The sequence below is a fragment of the Pelodiscus sinensis genome, chromosome 1 (assembly GCF_049634645.1).
Source record: "Pelodiscus sinensis isolate JC-2024 chromosome 1, ASM4963464v1, whole genome shotgun sequence".
Classification (NCBI taxonomy): domain Eukaryota; kingdom Metazoa; phylum Chordata; order Testudines; family Trionychidae; genus Pelodiscus; species Pelodiscus sinensis.
The window spans coordinates 30,045,774-30,067,411 of record NC_134711.1 but is presented as its reverse complement, the minus strand read 5'-3'; the positions used below and the strand labels follow the sequence as shown (position 1 = coordinate 30,067,411).

General features: G+C 41.3%; 1 protein-coding gene and 1 long non-coding RNA gene across 3 annotated transcripts in view; one reads left to right on the top strand and one right to left on the bottom strand.

Annotated features, from left to right (window-relative positions):
• TBC1D22A (TBC1 domain family member 22A) overlaps positions 1-21,638 on the bottom strand; it is a 418,728-nt gene that overhangs the window by 275,634 nt on the left and 121,456 nt on the right. The window lies entirely within an intron of this gene.
• Positions 458-19,889, top strand: LOC142829181 (uncharacterized). Its single transcript, XR_012903576.1, has 3 exons — positions 458-558; positions 3,709-3,795; positions 19,753-19,889. It is a non-coding gene; the product is annotated as an uncharacterized LOC142829181 (long non-coding RNA).

The following is a 21,638-nucleotide window of genomic DNA, read 5'->3' as shown; positions in this document are numbered from 1 at the left end:
ACATCCACTCTACATTGAATATCAACTAACCAACACTGAAATTCACACCACTCTACATGCAGGTTTATTAGTATATAGGAAAGGCTAAACAGAGTTCATTTCAATTATTTGCAGCACTGGTGGGGCTAAGTACCAACATTAGTTAATCAGTCATGCACCATTCTGTAGACAGCGTGCAAAGTCTATAAAGGTGCCACTATAATGTAAAGTGCAATATGGACTGCTACTACTGAGACTACAGGACTGAGCTACAATTTCTTCAATCTTCCTCAAGTCCTTGCCAACAAATTGCACAGGAGAAGAGGTAGATTTCAGGTTTCAGGTGGACAATTTCATATAGCATCATCAAAAAGCAAAGCATGGGGTATTCATACCACAGCTGTACCTGGACAGCATAAGCTCTACTAAGCATCCCTCTTTCTTACCTTCTCTCCTACTTCTCTAGGCCTGGAGGTAATGGGAATATGGTTATGGATTAAGTCAGTTTGGGGGAAGGTGGAGAAGAGAACTATCAGGACAGTGAAGACGACTGGTTGACATTCATGCTGGAAGGACATAGTAAGTGGGGTTCTGCAGGAATCACTTTTGGAACAAGTTCTATTCAATATCTTCATTAACAATGTAGATAATGGCATAAAGAGTATGTTTATAAAGTTTGCAGAAGATACCAAGCTGGAAGGGGTTGCGAAACCTTTGGAAGATAGGATCATAATTCAAAATGATATAGATTACCTCAGACCATTTCTCTAGTTTAACGGGATGAAGTTCAATAAGGACACATGTAAAGTATTACACTTAGGAGGAACAATCAGTTTCACACACAAAATATATAGGAAGGAGTACTGATGAAAGGAATCTAAAGGTCATAGTGGACCACAAGCTAAATGTGTCAACAGGTGTGACACTGCTGGGGGAGAAGGGGGAGGGAGCAGCAAAAATCATTCTGGGATGCACCAACAGGAGTATTGTGAGCAAGACAGGAGAAATAATTCTTTCCTTCTACACTGCACTGATGAGGCATCAACTAGAGTACTGTGTCCAGTTCTGGGCACCACATTTCAAGAAAGATGTGGAGAAAATGGAGAAGGTCCAAAGAAGAGCAACAAAAATGATTAAAGGTCTAGAAAACATGACCTATGATGAAAAAATGCAAGAATTGGGTTTGTTTAATCTGGAACACAGAAGACTGAGAGGAGACATAATAGCAGTTTTCAAGTACCTAAAAGGGTGCTACAAGGAGGAGGGGGGGAATTATTCGCCTTAACTCTGATGATTGGACAAGAAGCAATGGGCTTAAATTGCAGGAATTGAAATTTAGATTGGACATTAGGAAAAATTTCTTTTCAGGTGGTTAAACACTGGCATAAATTGCTAGGGAGGTTGTAGAGTCTCCATTACTAGAGATATTTAAGAGCAGGTTAGACAGACATCTGTCAGGGATGATCTAGATCAGGGCTACTCAACACGCGGTCTGCAGGCCACATGCAACCCACGGCTCATTTCTTTGTGGCCCGCAGTACAGTTTGGGTTTACATGGGGCTCAACACGCAGCCCCCGGGTGGGATCTTTTGAACACGGCCTCTCCTGGGAACGTGCTCCACAACAGCGAGACATCTCCCAGATGGGGTGAGCATTGAAAAACGCAAGCAGATGGGCTGGGCTGGCTGGAACAGACGGGTACAGGGTATCGGCATTTTCAGTCCCCAGGTAGCGGGTACCAGGAGCGCCAGGACATTGTGGGAAGTGCTGGCTATTTAGCCTTGTGGGCAGAGCCTGTGAGGTGCTGACTGGCTCATACCAGCCACATTTGGGTCCAGTGCCATGGCTGGGCAGCCCTGCCTCCATCCTGCATGGAGCAACAGACTCCCATGTGGGGATGTCAGCCCTGCTGGGAATCCAGGATGGGCCTCCTAGGCACCTGTCCTTTTTTGCCTCTTGTGTCCGGCCTGACTTGCCCAGCTCTCCTCCCGCTGCAGGTTAGAGCACACTGGTTTGGAAACTTTTTCCTGAATAAAGTCACTCCAAGAAACGCACAACCTCAAGCTTCAAGCTAAACACCCAAAACACTGGCATACAATTTTATTTTTTAAAGTGCTCATTAGAAGTGCTGTCATACGGGTGGAAATCAGGTAACATTGCATTTTATTAATATTAACAGAACTGACTTAAATGGGGCCTGAGTGTTGTGTAGTCTTGCCTTAACTGTGTTCATGCCTATCAGTGTGAAAGAAGTTATTTGCATGTATATTTGCATGTATATGCAACCACACTTAAGCTGCGGCCCTCGGCATGTGCTTGAGTATCTTGTGGCCCCCAGGGCTTCCAAAGTTGAGTAGCTCTGATCTAGATGATGGTTGGCCCTGCTGCGAGGTCAGGCCACTGGATTTGATAATCTCTCAAGGTCTCTTCCAGTTCTAGTAGTCTATGATTTTATGATTCTATGAATGTTTAAGCAATAGATGCACTTCGGAACCTGGAGAGAAATCTCAAGGTATAACTGATGTTGAGGGTGGGGGAAGGAGACAACCATTAATAAAGCATAATTTAGATTGTAAATTCTGTAAAGGATTTGTTTACCTCTTTCCTGCAATAAATAAATTTGGTTCTTCCATACATTTGACTTAACACCGCACATTTGACGATACTTCCTGCTAAAGACAACAGCTGCTAAGGCACAAAATTCTGTGGATAATATTTAATGGGGGTATAAAATTGCAATCAAGTGAATACTTTCTGCACCCTTATAGTGTTGTCATCACCCTTTTTTAATAAGATGCTTCAGCCCCACCTCTGCATGAGCCCTAAGGAGTCTGCCCTTATCCTGGCAGCTGCTCCAGTGGCACTGGGGCTGATTGCCAGCAGACGCTCCAGCCCAACTGCTCCAGTATTCCTGCTCCAGTAAGCCCAGACACTGCTTCGGCCACTGCTTTGGAAGCCTCAGGGCTGACATCTGTTTCAGCCCTGCCCCAGAAGCAGTCATACAATCTGTGACCTCTATAACAGAACCGTATCTTTAATTCTTGTGAGGCATGGTGAATACTGTCTGAGTGTGGAAGAGCAGTTCATTATCCACGAGTATTTTATTTTTGATAAAGGCTGGTATTAAAACCATTCTGGAAGTGCCTCAAAACAAGTGTCAAATATTTTAATATGAGCTGCAGAAGAAAAAAGTGTACATTCTCTTTGTATATTTCTAGTGGGTTAAGAAGGCACACCAGGTTCCCAAACATTTAAAAAAAACCTTTTGTTTTCTCCGCTTGCTTTTTACATTAGAAATGTCAGTGTTGTACACAGTTTTCCCTGAAGGTCTCCGTGCACTACTCGAGGAAATGTTCATAACATCAGATACCAAAGCATTGAAAAATGGAAAAGGGAAGAGGTTCCATAAAAGCAGAATAAGATGGAAGAGAAGCAGATGGATTATTATTTCAAAATAATGTGATTTAAAGTATTATTTCATTTTAAACCCTTTCTAAGTTTCTCGTTAGAAAACAAAGACAACTTTAAATATTATTTTTAAGATGATTGGTTTAAATGTGAATACAGTGCACTGAATGCATATTAATAATAAAAGGGTTGAATAATGCAACAGGGATGAAAAAAGCAACAGGCAAGTGTGCATTTGTATCAGTATATGGAGAAAAAAAAATCTCTGTAAAAAAATTCGCAGATATAATGACTCACAGCAATGTTTCTCATTTTCTTCAGTTTCCTGTGGAGATTTTCATCATGTTATCTATGTAAGTGTAGAAGACACCAAAACAGTTGCCTGAAGAAAACCTGCTGTGACAGGCAGTTAAGTGACATGCTGATCTGAGTGTGTATGTTACTGCTAGTATCGCTATTAGCTGCTGTTTACTCCCTCCCAGTGTATTATCCCTATGCTTGTGAAACTGTCCTCTGGGTGAAAGTCAGTAACTCATTTAGGAAAGCTCTAACTAAATGCACATTCCACAGGCAGCAGCATGACAAAATGAAAGGAAATTAATTATAGCTTATTACACACATTTTGCTTATGATCCTACCAAATACATGGGTTAAATAGATATGAGTGTATTCAAATTCCTCAGATTTTAGAACGAGTGTCAGATTGAGATAAAGATCACTCATTCTCTTTTTCTTTTTTTTTTTTTGGTTGGTTTGATTAACTGTTACAATTAAATTCATATTTGTTTCCTCACTCTTATCTCTATGGAGGTAGCAAGAACCAGGCATGAGCACCTGCTGCATAAAAAAGCCAGTTTTTTTAAAATAGGCCACTACACCTGCCAAAAGTTTGTGAATATGCACAGGCTGAATTGGATGTGGAGAACAAGACCTATACTCTTAACTGTTCCATGGACAGGGAAGAAAAAATCCCATTATAGTATACCCTAAAAACCCAAAGATAAGCAAAAGTGGACAGTGAGCACACAATAAGAAGAGATTTAGTTTTGGAGGGGGCTAGTTGAGTACTGAAAAGTTACTATAGAACTGCAGGATTCAGGTCAGTTATTCGTTAATTTTGCTCACCCAATACCAACTATTGACAGTAGCTCTCTTAGCACCAATGTGCATTACAAACTTATGACAGTATGACTAAGTCATTCAGGGCTGTGGAAAACTGATTCCCTCAAGCAATGCAGTAAACTGACAGAAAAGGGGGAGCAGACTGCCACCCCTTTATAGCCAGCTAGCCAGCAGAGTCACATGGAGGCAGGGGCAGAGGGAGCAGTTGCTCCCAGCCGGCACACCAGGGGAGTGCTGGACAGGAGTGACCCCATGTGACCCACAGCAGGGAGGGAAGCACTTCCCCTCCCCACAGGAGCCGGCGCGCGCTGCCTGAATAGCTGGGGCTATGGGACCAGCAACTTAGTTCCGGGGTCTTTCTCTGAGGTGCAGGGGAAGGGAGGAAGTTCAGGAAACCCGGGGCTGCTCAGCTCAAACTATGCAGGCAGCACGCTCTGCCCTGGAACTCCCCGAGCCCTCCCACTGCAGGACGGCATCGCGGAAGTAAATTGCTGGGGTGCAACAGCCCTGCTGCTCAGGCAGCACGCATGCTAGCTGTCTGGGGAGAGGGAGTGCAGTCGCACACTTCCCGGAACCCAGAGGTGCTGCAGGATTGCCAGGTACTGGTCCCAGCTGCCTCGTCCAGTTGCCCCCCCCCCCCCCAATACCCTGTCCCCACCAGCACTGTCCCCAGCACCCTGCCATCCACCCTAACACCTAGCACCACCCAGGCCCTGGTCCCAGCACCCTGCCACCCACCCTAGCACAACCCTGTCCCTGGCTCCAGCACCCTGCCACCCCAGGACCCAGCATCACCCTGGCCCTAGCCCCAGCAACCTACCTCCTGCCCCAGCACCCTGACAGGTTCCTCACCCCTCTCATAAATAAAGACAATGCTAAAACCTTTTGAGTTTGACATAATATTTTATTTAAAAGTGAAGCCTGGCCAACAAGCCCCCAATTGGGGCCAAACTCCCATCTCACTGCAGCATCATAACACTCCTGCACCACCTGACCCCAAATCTGAGCCTATCATACACTGGAACCCCCTGTCCTGAGCCTCTCACATTCTCAAACTCCTGTATCCCCACATCCTCAGTCTTCTGCCACAACACTGCTGCATCATCCACACATGGCAAATCTGTGTCCTGAGCCCATCATACTCACAATCTTCTTGCCCTGAGTCTCTCACATATCCCGCCCAAACTCCTGCACCCTCACATCCACAAGCCCGTGGCTTGCTCAGCACCCCAACCTTCCACCTGAGCCAACACTCTCCAGCCTGGAGTCCCCTCCCCAAGCCAGCATCCCCTTCTCCTGTATCCAAATTCCCTCACAGAGCTTGTACTTCTCATCCCTTCCCACACCCAAATACCTCATTCCCACCCCAGGAGACACATCTCCTGTCTCAAGCTAGTGAGAGTGAATAAGGGCTGGGGATAGCAAGTGATGGAGAGGAGGGGAACAGAGAGGCTGAGGCCTCAAGGAAGGGGTGGAGGGTCTTGAGGAAAGAATGTGATTTTAATGCATTGGTGGGGGTTTTCATGAATTGTTGGGTCCTTCCCCCCCCTCCCCCCAGGGATTCCTTGAAATTCTGAAAAGCTGAAAAGAGTTCCTCGGTCAAATAAAATTGGGAAACACTGATATAATGAAACATACTCCGCTCTCACTTCTATACTCTGATAGGCATCTGCTCTCAGAACTCTGTACAGATGCCAAAAACAAAAAGGGAAGTCTTTGTCCTTATTGCTGCCATATCCCATCGCCCCACATAATCCTATTCTATTCCCTGTGATCTCCTCTTGAGCAAGGTTTAGTACTCCTTTCCCACCCCACAAAAGAACAATATTTTTTAAATTAAATACATTTCATATCTAGGGTTTAATGGGATGACAGTGTAGAGGGAGGAAATAAATGGTTTGCTATGAATTCTAATAGGGATTTTTGAAAGTTGAAGACAGAGACGAAAGAGTTGCATAAACATTTGATGAGAAATAATCATAGCGAGATTATACAAATATGTACACTGAATGGTTTGTAACAACTACCACCTAGTCATAATATATTTATATACTATATGGTAGAGAAATAACCAGTCTTTATGCAAATTATAATATTTCTGACATAGTGCAAAATTACATAATTGAGAAATGACAGCAAAGTTATGGGTCAGTAATTGCAGAACATCCATATGCTGTGCTTGGCTAAGGCAATCCCATCACTATAGATTTTATTTTTCTTAAACATGCTAGATATCAGTACTATAGTTCTACCATAGCATTTCGTAGGTTGTAAAACTCGGTCTTCAACGTTTTTAAAAATAAAGTAACTTTTCAATTACTTCATCTTTTTACTGAAATTTCTTATGCTTGGCCCCTATACAAAGGTGAACTTTTTGAAAAGTTTAATTAAAAACCACACAGCAATTGCCAAATTACACAGAACTACCTTTTTCCATTAAAAGAACTCATATTTCATAGAACTGCAGACCTTTTAAAATAAACTATGTAAAGAAATTGTAAGAGCCAATTTAAGGTTACAATTTTAGCCTTGATTCTGCAAACACCCATGGAGACAAACCTTTCCTCAGAGGTCATTGGAGCTCCATGTGGGTTCACAAATGGATATTGCTGCAAAACTATGGGCCTTGAAAGAAAATGGTCAAAAGATGAATAAATTGTGGTTCTTACATTAACCTCCTTACATATATTCAGCAGACTAAACAGTAGATTAATGTACATTGTGTGCAACTTGATTTGATAAGAATCTCAATGTCTGATTTTTCTATAATTGACTTAATGCAGCATGAATAGAGTATATCTTTAAAACACATACATTAAAAAAGTACTGAGACTTTGGATTCAATTCTGAAGTTCTTAAATAAGTAACTTAATTAAAAGAGTGGGACGGCACACCAACGCGAATGATTTATGAAACAATATTGGCAGGATCGGGCCCTTTATTATTGCGCTGCAAACAAGCTGCTCTAGGTCACTCTCTGAAGAAACTTAAGAGTACTTTGTAACTTAGCCTATGACCACACCATTACGTATGTCAGCATAATTTATGTTTTTCAGGGATTTAACCCTCCTTCCACACCTCCCATTCTAAGCAATAAAAAGCACACCAATCAGTGTGGATGGTGCTATTTTGATAGGAGCCTTTCTCCCACTAACATAGCTGCCGCTCCTTGTTGGCAATGGATTAAATTGATGAGAGAGTTCTCTAGGCATAAGTTTAACTACTTATACTAAATTATCTGCTTGACGTTGTACTTAGTGGTCATACTAGTTACCATTCCTAGACCTGAAGAAGCTCTGAGTAGCTTCCAAGTCTGTCCTCATACGAATAGTGATAGAAATGTAGCCGTGTTAGTCTGGTGTAGCTGAAACAAAATACAGGACTATGTAGCACTTTAAAGACTAACAAGATGGTTTATTAGATGATGAGCTTTCATGGGCCAGACCCACTTCCTCAGATTTGGTCCAAGAAAAGATATTAACTCACCCACCTTATCTCAGGAGAGGGCTGGAATATACTTTTTTTTTTTTTTTTTTAAGAAAATTCAAGAATAGAAGTGTCGTGGAGTCACCCTGCTGAAACCCAGTGCATTTATGGTGCACTGCTATCAGGCTGTTAGCATCAGAGTGACTGGCTAGGGCTACGCTACCCACTCATGGTGTGAATGCTGTTTCTGAGCAGCCCAGGTTGGAGCTACAACAGCAAAGTATTGAGAGGTACCAAAGAGTGCAGGGAAGTTGGTAATGCTCATGGGTCTAGATTTGTGATGCCATAGGTAATGCAAATGTTGGGGCCCTGTGGGAATAGAAGTGATAGTCAAGGGATTTTTTTGTTTTGTTTCTGCAGTTTTGTTTAATTACAAATACATACTGTCTCTCGAACACAGAGGGAATTCAGTCTGCAGAAACTGCTTCTTTTACTCACAGCACTAAAAGCAGCCTTTTCCAACCTGCACTCTGACCCTAAAAACCTCTTCAGGTTTCTTCCAGGATCAGTAACACACTTGTAGCAGCTCTTCAGCCTGTCTCTCACAATCTGTTGTCAACTTCTGTGTTCTCTCCATTTCCTCCTTTCATCTACCTAGTGCTACCATGTGGGCTAAATGTTAGGCTGTGTTTTATGTGTGGCCCCTTACAGCTGATTTAAATGGGGAACTCATTCACACATTAGTTTACAAAGGTCTTAAAACAACCGAATACAAGGAATCATCCAATTCACCACAGACATCTCAAACTGGGCATATAATACTACTGCATACTTTGGATATCCATGTCTCTGTACCTCAGTTTCCCATTTTCAAGTACATTTCCCTCTCAGTACTACATATAGGTCATTATCTTTTCTGAGAGAGAGTCAGAAATATAGAGGGGAGATTACCCTTCTATTTAACTTGCAATATGTGGCAAGGAGTCCTGTGGCACCTTATAGACTAACTGAAGTGTAGGAGCATAAGCTTTCGTGGGCAAAGACCCACTTCGTCAGATGCATGTAGTGGAAATTTCCAGAGGCAGGTATAAATATGCAGGCCAGAATCAGGCTGGAGATGAGGAGGTGGATCCAATCAAGGAGGATGAGGCCCACTTCTAGTAGCTGATCTGGAGGTGTGAATTCCAAGAAAGGCCAGTTCTATTAAGTATAGAAAGTCCCTTTTCTAGGCCACTCAAAGTAATCACTCTTGCAGTGATTTTGGAAAGGACCCTAATAAAATTCATAATCAGAAAAGAAGTCACTTAAAAAAAAAAGCTAACAAGCCTGATGGGAAACCAGGAACATGAGAAAAATCATCCTAGACAGTCTGCACAGGATATAAGAAAAAGGAGGATGGCACAGAATCAGGACATCACTATTTAGTTATTGTCACTCTGTGCCTTAATATCAGATTTTAAAAGTGATATTATAGCTTGAGAATCTGGTAGTAAAGAAATGCAAATCCCTGGAATACACAATAGAAACCTACCCAAATCCCAGCAATGAATGGCATGAGGGAGTCACTTAAGGAAATTTAAAAAAACCACTCAGCATCTTGAAAAAGTGGTATAAGTTACATACTTCTAAAAGCAATACCAAAAGAACTGAATTAGCACAGACACATAACCAGAATGCACAGGCATTTGTTAACACCAATATGATCTCAAATGAGGAATCCATCACCAGCATTTGGTTAGATGATGCCATAAGGTCAGAGCTAACCCACGTGTGTGTCAATGGGGCTCCTAATATATCTAAATCTTACATCAGACATGGAAAGTACAGCGGGCATAACCGTTCACCCAGCTTCCAGTGTAAAAGGAGCCATTTTCCATAAATACAGTCCACCTTATGATGAGTCCACCTTATTATGTCAGACAAGGGACAGAAAACAGAAATATTCTGATAAGCAGGTCAACTCATATAAGCAGATTTGTGTGGTTATCTACACAGAAGAGGAGCTCTCAAGATTCTTTATCCTCCTTTTTCACAATTCACATAGGCAACACTGCTGTCACCTTGCTAGCAGTATTTAGATAGAATAGAAGATTTTAGTTGATATTATAGCCAACAGGCTCCTCACTGCTCACAACTGGCCCCATCACACACTCATCGGGCCCCACACGTACACATGTACACCAAAGGACAACCTTAGACCTCAAAAAACTTGAAAAATGTTTCTATTCATCCAGATAGATAATCACTATTTAAAATCAGAGGCAAAGCTTTTTAAAAAGTAAGGTGAATCAAGGGAACTAAAGACCAATCAGTCTCACCTCAGTCCCTTGAAATATCAGAGCAGGCCCACAAGGAATCCATTCTGAAACACTTAGAGGTGAGAAAGTTCATTGGGAACAGTCAACAAGGATTCACCAAAGGCAAGTCTTTCCTGACCAACTTAATTGCTTTCTGTGATAAGATATCTAGCTCTGTGGGTATGGGAAAAGTGGGTATGGATGGTCTTGATATACTTTGACTTGAGCTAAGAATTTGATACCATCTCTCACAATATTCTTGCCAGCAAGTTAAAGAAATATGGATTGGTGGATAGAAAGCTGGGTAGTTTGTCTGACCCAACCGGTAGCGATCAACAGCTCAATATGTGGTTGACAGGTGGTAACAAGAATGCCACGGGGTCAGTCCTTGGGCCAGTTTTGTTCAACATCTTCATTTATGATCTGGATGATGGGATGGCTTGCACCCTCACCAAGATCATGGATGACACTATCCTCGGGGAAGAGGAAGATAAGCTGCAGGATAGGGATACGAGCAAGAATCCCATGCCCTGCTACAGGTTGGGAACCAACTGGCCAAGCAGCTGTTCTGAAAGAAAGAACATGGGGATTACAGTGGATGAGAAGTAGACACAAGAAAACACTGTGACTTGTCTGCCAAGGAAGCTAATAGTATATTGGGCTGCATTAGAAGGAGCACTGCCAGCAGGTTGAGGGAAGTTATTATTCCCCTCTATTCAGCAGATGAGGCCTGTTTTGGGCCTCCCACTACAGAAAGGATGTGTACAAAGGATGTGTACATTTCCAGCAGAGGAAAATTAAAATTATTAGGGGGCTAGCACACATGATGTTTGAGAAAAAGCTGAGGAAACTGGGCTTATATAGTCTGCAGAAGAGAAGAGGGAAGGGAGATTTGATAGCAGCCTTTAACTACCTGAAGGGGGGTTCCAAAGAGGATGGAGCTAGACTCTTTTCAGTAATGGCAGATTACAGAACAAGGAGCAACGGTCTCAAGTAACAGTGGGGGAGGTCTAGGCTGGATACTAGGAAAAACAATTTAATTAGGAGGGTGGTGAAGCACTGGAATGGGTTGCCAAGGAAGGTAGTGAAATCTCCATCCTTACAGCTTTTCACAGCCAGGTTTGACAGAGACATGGCTAGGATGATTTAATTAGGGTTGGTCCTATTCTTCTGTAGTTCTATGACAAGTAGGGCCAAAAGGTGCAAGGCAAAGCTAATGTTTATGTAAGACCTTTTGTTGTTTCAGCTCTTTCTCCCTCTGTTGGTTATGGTTATTATAGATAAATAAATAATACTTTATTCTGGAAAGACTGTTCAGTCTTACTACATTTTCATACCAATCTCAGGCCCAAGGAAGGCAATACCAGCAACCAAAATCCAGCTCGACCTGCTGAGGGCTGGTGAAGTGGGGTGCTGTAAAACTGGACCTAGTGTAAAAGTGGGGTGATTTGAAGGATACCACCCTAAGAGAAGTACATGCTCTAGTACTGCGAGACAGAGAGGGACAAAAGATACATCTCACCCTAAAACAGTAAAAAGTTTGCAGTCTTTTAAATACAACATAAAAATAAAAATAATGCTATATGAATAGATCTCAGTCATGCATAGAATTTTAAAAAATGTGGTACAGTAGGAAAACAACCTTTTAAAAACAATTTTTTTACAAATATGCATATATTCCTTTTATTCAACATATTATTCCCCATATGCTGTTTGGCAATTCCTAGTAATTTAAACTAAATATACCAACTACATATAATCTTCTACCTATATGAAACTAATTAATATATTTTTGGGTAAGTGAAGGTCAAATTAACAAGCCACTTTTATAATAACACATCAAAAACTAATAATTTGAATTTCTCATAAGAAATAACATACCATGTAACATTAGATGTAAACTCCATTAGCTTAATTTAAATTACACAATAACTCATTATATGACTACCAGTCCTTAATACAGTTACTAGAATTATAACATATGTCAACAAAAATGAGGAAAAATAGCTGTCAAGAATAGCATTTCTACTCTGAACTATTAAACTTTCTTAATCCATCTGTTTTAATTGTTACTGAACATAGATTATAAATAACAAATTTGCAGTGCAGTTAAACTCTACAGAGCTAACTCTTCTTGTTTGCAATTGATTAGAATTTGTTGTTACTGGCCAGTACAGCTTTGGCTTCAGTTCAGTGAAATACAACTAAATGCTCCTAATTCTGATATGGACTACAGTTAAGTGTTTTGTTATTGTACAAGAAAAGAACATATATCTAGCTACACAGAGCTAGATTTTAATCAGAACTGCCTCTTAAGGAAAGGAGTCCTGTGTTTTGTTTGTTAAGACTCAGCAACATTTAGGCATCTTTACAAAATAAATTATTATTGTCATTCTGTGATAAATACCACAGCAATGCCTATAAAATGACATGATGAGGCTAACAAATAAAATTAGCTTTGATAAACATGAGGGCTACGTCTAGATTGGCCCCTTCTTCGGAAGAGGCATGCTAATTTCTAACTTTGGAACAGGGAAATCCGCGGGGGATTTAAATATCCCCCGCGGGATTTAAATAAACATGGCCGCCGCTTTTTTTCCGGCTTGGGGAAAAGCCGGAAAAGAGCGTCCAGACTGGCGCGATCCTCCGGAATAAAGCCCTTTTCCGGAGGATCTCTTATTCCTACTTGCAAGGAATTGACTACAAGATTAATAGTCTTCTAGAGAAAGACAGAGACACTTTCTAGAGCTCCTACTCATGAGATCCTATTCCCATTCATTGAGGGCACCTCATGATGTTCTGTTGCACATGCAAAACCATTATTTTAGTGTGTGTAGGACACTTACACTTGCTAGGCCTCCCTGGAAGCCAACAAGCTTCTGAGATTTAGAAGTGGGAGAACTGGAAGAATTTAACTGTCGTTGACCAGATCCCCTTCCATAGAAAGGCTGAACAAAACCAAAAAAAAATGTAAATGACTGACAGGTCATGCCCACAGCTAACCAATATAGCCAATCATTAATTTTCTCCTCCTTCACCCCTTCCTTCCCAATGCTGAATACTAACCATTGTTGAAGGGAAAGCTTTCTTTTCTCTAAGTGAATTAATTTCTAATTAACACAATCATTTAACTTAACATGAACTTTCCATTTTTATGCTTTTGCTAATTCTAAACTTGACATTTTTGGTCTGCACTCCTAAACTCAAAACTCCGGTCATCTGAAGAAGTGGCCTGTGCCCACGAAAGCTCATGATACCATCTACATGTTTTGTTAGTCTATAAAGTGCTACCAGAATTATTTGTTTTTTGTAATGTATCATGATTCATTTATTATTGAAAGACTAAATTACTACCCTTTTATTTTTTACTTTTACTATTACCCAACTACCTTGTGCATCAGAATATGGCATCTGTATTTTTTATGGGTTAAGAAATCTTACTCATATCTCGGTACCTGCAGTATTAACATTCACATCCTACAACAAACTTGATTTCAGTTAGCTTTCCACCACTACTATTCCTTAATCTAATCCCATTCAGGTAGTTGACTACTGAAGTAACACTAATCATAACCACCAAGAGCAAATAAAAGCCACCAGTCTCTTTACTTTGGAAAAGCTTATAATTGTTATATGCCTTTCCCATTAGCACTTTTCTCTTAAGTTTTTCCCTGGCTTTCCCCACACCTATAACTTCCCATTCAATTAGGTCTTTTGCCTTTAATTTGTTTTGACTAAAGTAGGGCCAGATCCTGTTCCTGTTAATTTAAAAAAAAAAATCAAAAGGCAGCCCTTAGATAACAAGATCTTCTGGAGAGAGATCTTGTTTAATGCCTACATAGTATGCAAATAAACAAATCTCAGGTTTGGTTCTCACATACAAAATCCATGGAACAAGTTTTCAACTGGCCTCAGTTTCAAGTGAAGTATGTTGCCAACATGTTTAACATGCTTTCTCACTTGATCCAATTTTTGATCAAAAGCCTATCTCAGTTCTGCTAACAGTATTCTGAAAGTCTCCTAATACTTTCTTGTCCAATTATTTTAATATCCTTGCCCCAGTGCAGGAAAATGGTAAAAAATGTTTTGGTTTATTGTTATTAAACCAGAAATATGTATGTAAGTGATTATTTAATCTAAAAGTCTGTTTCAGGAGCAATGAGACAAGTTTATTACACCTATTCTAAAAATTAGGAATATGAAGCAGATTGTGGTATTAAATATTCTAGGAATATTCATGCAGTAAGACAAAATAAACTGACAATGCCAAATGATTCCACAGGAATCTGAAGAATATAATACTGAATTATACAGTTTATTTTTTTTTAATTAAAAACATCAGCTATACAAACCAATTAAATAAGTTGTAGATAATGCTCCTTTTTTAAACAAATCTATATTTCACACACTGAAAAATAATATTTTGCACAGAGGCATGGCACCATTTTTGTGAACAATAAGTTAATGCAAGTATCAGTGTTTCTTGTATGTTTCCCTTCTCTCTCAGCTATCAATTTTTTGTGTGTTTCTTTCAGGCATTCTGTGCATCAACAAAATAAGTCTTATTTTAAAAGAAACTTTATCTCATTTCATCTGATCTTTTAATTTACAAGTTAATTTGACTACAATAAACTAAAAATGCAATTTAAGGTAAAATTAAATGTGATCAATACAAGAAATACCCTTCTTTTAAGTTGACTGTCAACACTGCCAACAGCTACAAAGGCTTGTCCTTAGGGACAGTATATATATTGAATGTGTAAACTAAAAGATGGCTCTTGACAAAATAAAGATTCATATTTGACATTTTTTGCTGCCAGCATCACAAACCGGGTTATAAATCAAGTTTATGAATTTTTTATAATTTAAAAAAGTATCTGAGACAGAAGGATTTTGTTTATTTAAACCACTGTTGTAGCTAGACTATACTGACAGCGGTGTTAACTCCTAATGACTGCACTATTTAAATTATATATAAGAATTCTAAAATAGTCTATCTGCAAAGTGGCATTCCAGGCTACAGACAAACCAAAAGAATAAAGGAAAACTACTGAAAGGCTATGTACTGACTCTGTAGTAAACCCAGACATTTTAACATATGCTTCCTGATTTGCGATTCACAGCTCTGAGCCATGCCGTCACTGGTTCATTCTCCTGCACATCTACTAAGGTTATATATGCCATCGTGTGCCAACAATGCCCCTCTGCTATATACATCAGCCAAACTGGACAGTCCCTACGTAAAAGAATAAATGGACACAAATCAGATATTAGGAATGGCAACAAAAACCTGTAGGGGAACACTTCAATCTCCCTGGACACACAATCGCAGATCTAAAGGTAGCCATCCTACAGCAAAAAAACTTCAAGACCAGACTTCAAAGAGAAACTGCTGAGCTACAGTTTATCTTCAAGTTTGACACAATCAACTCAGGATTAAACAAAGACGGTGAATGGCTAGCTAACTACAAAAGCAGCTTCTCCTCTCTTGATATTCATACCTCTAGATCAGCTACTAGAAGTGGGCCTCATCCTCCCTGATTGGATCCACCTGGTCATCTCTAACCTGATTCTGGCCTGCATATTTATACCTGACTCTGGAAATTTCCACTACATGCATCTGACAAAGTGGGTCTTTGCCCACGAAAGCTTATGCTCCAACACTTCGGTTAGTCTATAAGGTGCCACAGGACTTCTCACAGCTCTGAGAAATATTAAACAAAGCTAATCCTTATAGTAATTTTCTTCTGGAATTGTCAGAGCACTTTATAAGTGGATAAGCATTATTACATGCCTTGGGAAGTTTATAAATTTGTGTGTAAATACTACAATTACAAAAAGATAAACCTGATATCCTTTCTACTGCCTATTGTTTTAAAGTACTTTTTAAAAGCCTTTGTATAGCACATTTGGAAAGTTTGCACTGCACTTGTCAACATCATATCTAACTGACACTACTACAGTCACTCCTTCAAGGTAAATCATTAAAATTTACACACACAGAGAAAAAAAGGAAAAAAACAAAAAATGTACCTGTAGAGCCAAAATTGGCAAATGTACATCTGTGAATGGAAAAACTGTCAGGCTGAAGTTTAAATTGAAGATAACAACAAAGAAGGGTTAAGAGCCAACTGTAAAAAGGTCAAGTGAGTTTAAGCAAACCACAGCCACAAAGGCCTAGCAATTACTATCCAGTGTAGATCAAGAGCACTGGCTGCTGAATAAATATGTTCCTGGTATGATGTAAATTAACTGTGAAATCCTAACGGCGAGATACTTGGGGATTAAGGCATGAAAAGCCGAACCTACCCTTACAAACATTTTTCAACTTCAACTAGGGAACTTTCAGAGTTTGAGATTGTTCAAGTTTGTTTTATTTTTTACACTTCAACTTGAATATTTAATTGTACTTAATACAACTGTATTTAATATTTATTTTGTATTTTCCAAAATACTTCCTTATACTTGTTGCAAAGTCACTTGTTAGGGAGCTGCAGATTGAAAAAAAGCAGAGCAGACAGTGAGTCTTCCACTTCTCTTTCAGTGGAACAGCAGAAGACAGAAGGCTTTCCTTCTGCCACTTGCGAGGATCTACTTCATACAACAAAGGATTGTGAAGCAAAAGGAAATGTATCAGATAGACTTAAAAAGACTCATCAGCTCCTGCTGGATGCAGCAGGGTACTCAGACAGCATAAAAAAGTTGCACTTGGTTACTGTCTTTCATCAAAGAATATAAATGTGCTTCATGTATACTGGCGATAAGCATCCCATTCTCCTTTGCGGAAGAGCAGTGTAACTCCAATTTACAAGTAGGAAAATGGAACTAATTTTCTAAAGGACATACAAAACATCACAGTGTACTGAGAACAGAGAAAAATCTCCACAGTTTGACCTATAAGGAACTCCCAGATGAGAGATTCAAATGTCATTGAAAAGAAGAGGAAAAGCAACAGCAAAAAGAAAATGAAGCAGGATGACAGAACATATCACAAATGATCCCCCAAATGGTTGATAATATTTTCCATTCCAATACACAGATACCAGCAGTTCAGAGCTCCTTCAGTCTTGATCTCTAGGAAGGAGTTCACCCATGTGATGAATTTCCTCAGTCAATCATCCAAACAAGGGTGCACCCACAGGTCTTACATTCGCCATTCAAAAACTTTTTTTTTTTTTTTTGAAAATTCTAAACATTCAACTGTCTCATTTGGGGCACAAAGAATACCAAAAAAAAGTTATATGACCACTTGTGAAAATGTATTTCAGTGACTTGCTCAGCATCATATAGGAAGTCGGTGATAAAACCACAAATAGACTCTAGACCCAGATCACAGTCTACCAACTTATCAGAAGACCACACTTTTTCCTGTGTACAATCCCAACATCAGTAACAAGCAAGTCAGTGGTCTGTGTCATTAGAACTTGTTCCATAAAGGCTTACATTTGGGCGAGAATTAAGGTTGCATTTGCAGCCTTAATTCCAATATTTCTCAATGTATGAGTACTAAACTATACATTCTTTTAACCTTTCTTGTTTATTCACCATTTCCTAAAAAAAATCAACCATGTTCAACAGAGTTTAAACCTGGCACTCTCTGACCTACAACACAAGCTTCTACCACCCAAGATAATACCTCCACTAGATGGCAGTCATGCTGGTTCTGTGAATAACTCTAGTTTCAATGTTTCAGAGGGATAGCCATGTTAGTCTGTAACTAGAAAAACTTAAACAACAAATAGTCTTGTAGCACCTTAGGCTATGTCTACACTACACGTTTTGCCAGAAGAGGAAATGCAAATGAAGTGCAGATTAGCATTTTCTCACGCTTCATTTCCATAATTTCTTCCGGTCCGTTTTTGCACAAGAGGTTTTTGTGCAAAAACAAGCAGTGCCCCTCAGAGGAATAAGGATCTTGCGCAAAAAGGAGGTTTTACGCAAAAAGGAAACATCCACACTGCTTCTTTTTGCGCAAAAACGGATTGGAAGGGATTATGCAAATGAAGTGTGAGAAAATGCTAATCTGCACTTCATTTGCATTGCCTCTTCCGGCAAAACATGTAGTGTAGACATAACCTCAGAGACTAACAAAAAATGTAAATAGTAACATGAGCTTTCATGAGCACAACCCACTTCTTCAGTGAGTTGTGCCCACAAAAGCTCATGACACCATCTACATGTTTTTTTAGTCTCTAAGGGTATGTCTACCCTGCAAAGTTAATTCGAAATAACAGCCCTTATTTCAAATTAACTTTAATAGCATCTATACAGGCAAACCGCTATTTCAAAATAAAATCAAAATAGTAGGGCACTTAATTTGAATTAGTTAAACCTCATTCTACAAGGAATAACGCCAAATTTGAAATAGCTAATTCGAAATAAGCTCTGTGTAGACACTTATTTCGAAATAGGGGGCCTCCAGCGATTCCCAGTTTCCCCTGGTGGCCACTCCGGGCCAAACCAAGAAGACTCTTCTCCTCTTCACCAGCCCCAGAGCCCTTAAAGGGGTAGACTCTGGCCACACTGCACATGGCAGATCCAGGCCTGCCAGAAGTCGCTGACCCAACCCAGTGGCCCCAGGATAAGCCAGGCAGCCAGAGCCAGCCAGCGGTCCCCCGCCCAGTCCCCCAGCACCCAGGAGCCAACCAGGGGCCATAGACAGTGGGCACCCTCCTGGACGAGTTCGGAGATCATGAATCTCATTGAGGTTTGGGGGCAAGCCCCCACTGTTCAAGATCTCCGCACTAGTCAGAGGAACGCAGCCGTCTGTGGCCACATAGCTTCCACCATGGGCAAGAAAGGCGCCCATGGAGCAGGTGCGCCTCAAGATCAAAAAGCTGCAGCAGGCATACTCCAGGGCCACTCGGGGCAGTTCCGCAGCAGGGGCAGACACCTGCCCCTATTTTGACGCCCTGGACCGCATCCTGGAGGCCGGGGTGGTCCGTGCCACCCCAGGGGGCAGCGAGCCGGGACCAGAGGGCCCTGACCAGGAGCTGCCACACCAGCAGGACCCCCGAGCAGTCCCAGGAGAGGAGTCAGCATGGTCATCTGGGGAGGCCACACCACATAAGTGCCGTCATTGTCCCCTTCCTGGGGGAAGGCGGGGAGGGAGACCATGGACTGTGAGCATGGCCCTTGCTTACCACACATCACGCAGCAACCTGTGCATGTGTGAGCACATGCCGGGCCACCCCTGGGCAGGTGGCTCCAGCTGCCTGCCACACAAGGGACCTGACATGCTCCTGATCCCAGGGTGGAACACAGCAGGACGCCCTCCCTTCACAAGCCGCCTCTAACATCTCCCCCACCTCGGCCGCACTATATACAGCACAGGGGCCTGGGTGCGGTCTCGGGGCAGCTCCCACTCCCGGGGATAGCCAGACATTCCGACCATGGCCTCTGTGCAAGCACAGCAGCTCTGACAGTGCAGGGCATGATTATCCTCACCTCGCAGAGGGGGGCTGGGCTTCTTCCACTGTGTCCCCAAGGAGAACTGACCACTTCTCTTCTTTCTCCACAGCTGCACCAGCTGCGCCTGCAGGGCACACCACACAGCCTGGGACATCCTCCCGCACCCGAGGACTCAGCAGGTCCACCTGAACACTGCAGGGGTACCGAGACCAGAAGTTGGGGGCCCTGCGAGCCCTGCACCACACCATGGAGCAGAGGGTGCAGAACGACCGGGAGTTCTGGCAGGAGCTGCTTGTCCAGGGTCATACCATCTGTGCCCATCTGCAGACCCTGGTGCAGAGCGTGTTGCCTTGTGCCGCTACAGCAACTGCTGCCTCCCCAGCTCCCGCTCCTCCTCCCCCTCCTGCCTCTCCCACCTCACCCTCCACACCCTCCTCCCCATCCCCCCAGGGACGCCAAGGCCCCTGCACCCACCATTCAGGGAGACAGTTGGCACAGCGAGACCCCCACCCCTCAGCTTCCCCCTTCCAGCTCCCTCCTCCCAATTTTCCCCCTGCCCTCTCCCACCCTTTCTTCTCCCCTCTACCTCCTCCTTTCCTCAGTCTCCCCAGAGTTTCATTCCCCCCCCATCCCCGTTTTGTTAAATAAAAAGAGTTTATATTTTTGAAAAAATGTGTATTTTATTTGACATCAGGAAGGGGGGTTAGGGAGGGGTAAGTGGAAGGCAGGCAAGCAAGCAGGGGCACCTGAGAACCAACTGCCCCCCGGGGGGAGGGGATGTCCCTTTAAGCACAGGCCTCAGATAGCCTCAGGCAACAGCCACACAAAGACACTCCTGACATGATGCCCTAACCCTGACCTGATTCCGGCCGGCCTTAACTCCAAATCAGTGTCCACTCAGTGTGGACGCGGTATTTCAAAATGTCAAAATGCTATTTCGAAATAACTTATTTCAAATTAACTATTTTGAAATAAGATATTTCGAAATAACTCTGTAGTGTAGACATACCCTAAGGCACTAAAAACTATTCTTTTTTTTAAGTTTTTTTACTTTCAATGGCCATCAAGCCAGTGCCCTTCAAAAGCACTACATTCACACACAAACAGTAAGACCAAAACCAGTTGCTCTTTAAAAATAACTTATCTCATCAGTGAAAAAAAATAAGATATCCTATAATTTTACTTTTACATCACTCTGAATGTAAAAAGTTCCAAACACTATTTCAGGACAACCTAATTAGGAGAAAATGACCAGATTTTCCATCTCTCTCATTTCTCACATTAACAACTTTGAGAAACAGGGAATTCCAGAAACAGTATCTTCATTTTGCAGGATTAGTTGATTATGATGATGTACCACTAGTTTAACCTGCTAATACTGTAAAATTAAAAAACACCTGCACTTAGGTTTTTTTTGTAGTGACTAAAATATGCTTTAAAATATTAATGGACTCCTCTTTCCTCATGAGTTGATTTAAATTTTTAAAATATTTATTTGACGTGACTGTGCACACAAACAATCATGAAAATACATCAAGTTTTCTTTTTCAGTAAATTTGTTCTTTATATATTCAAGTGGATGGATTAAGTTTGTTCGTTTTTTACATTTTATCATTCACCGCAGGCATTAGCTTGAAGGTAATTAAAAACTATCATATAGAATTTTGATTCTCTACCTTAAAATAAAAGCCAAACACTTTCCATGTCCGTGAAAACAAAAATATTAACCACTCTTTGCTCTGCTTATTTAGTTTCTTACACTTTCCTTTATACAGATATATCATTAAGTAATCTGTATTTAAATTACAAGACAAGTCTAACGAAGTGAAAATGAGCAGTATTTACAGGATACAGATTTAAGGCAATAGTAATTACAATGGTTCAAATGGTATACACAAACACCATTCCTTTTTTAAATAATAAAGACAGAAAAGCATTAGTTTGGCATAACAAGTGTTAAGTATAGCTCCTTTGTCATTTAAAATCCTTTTGGAA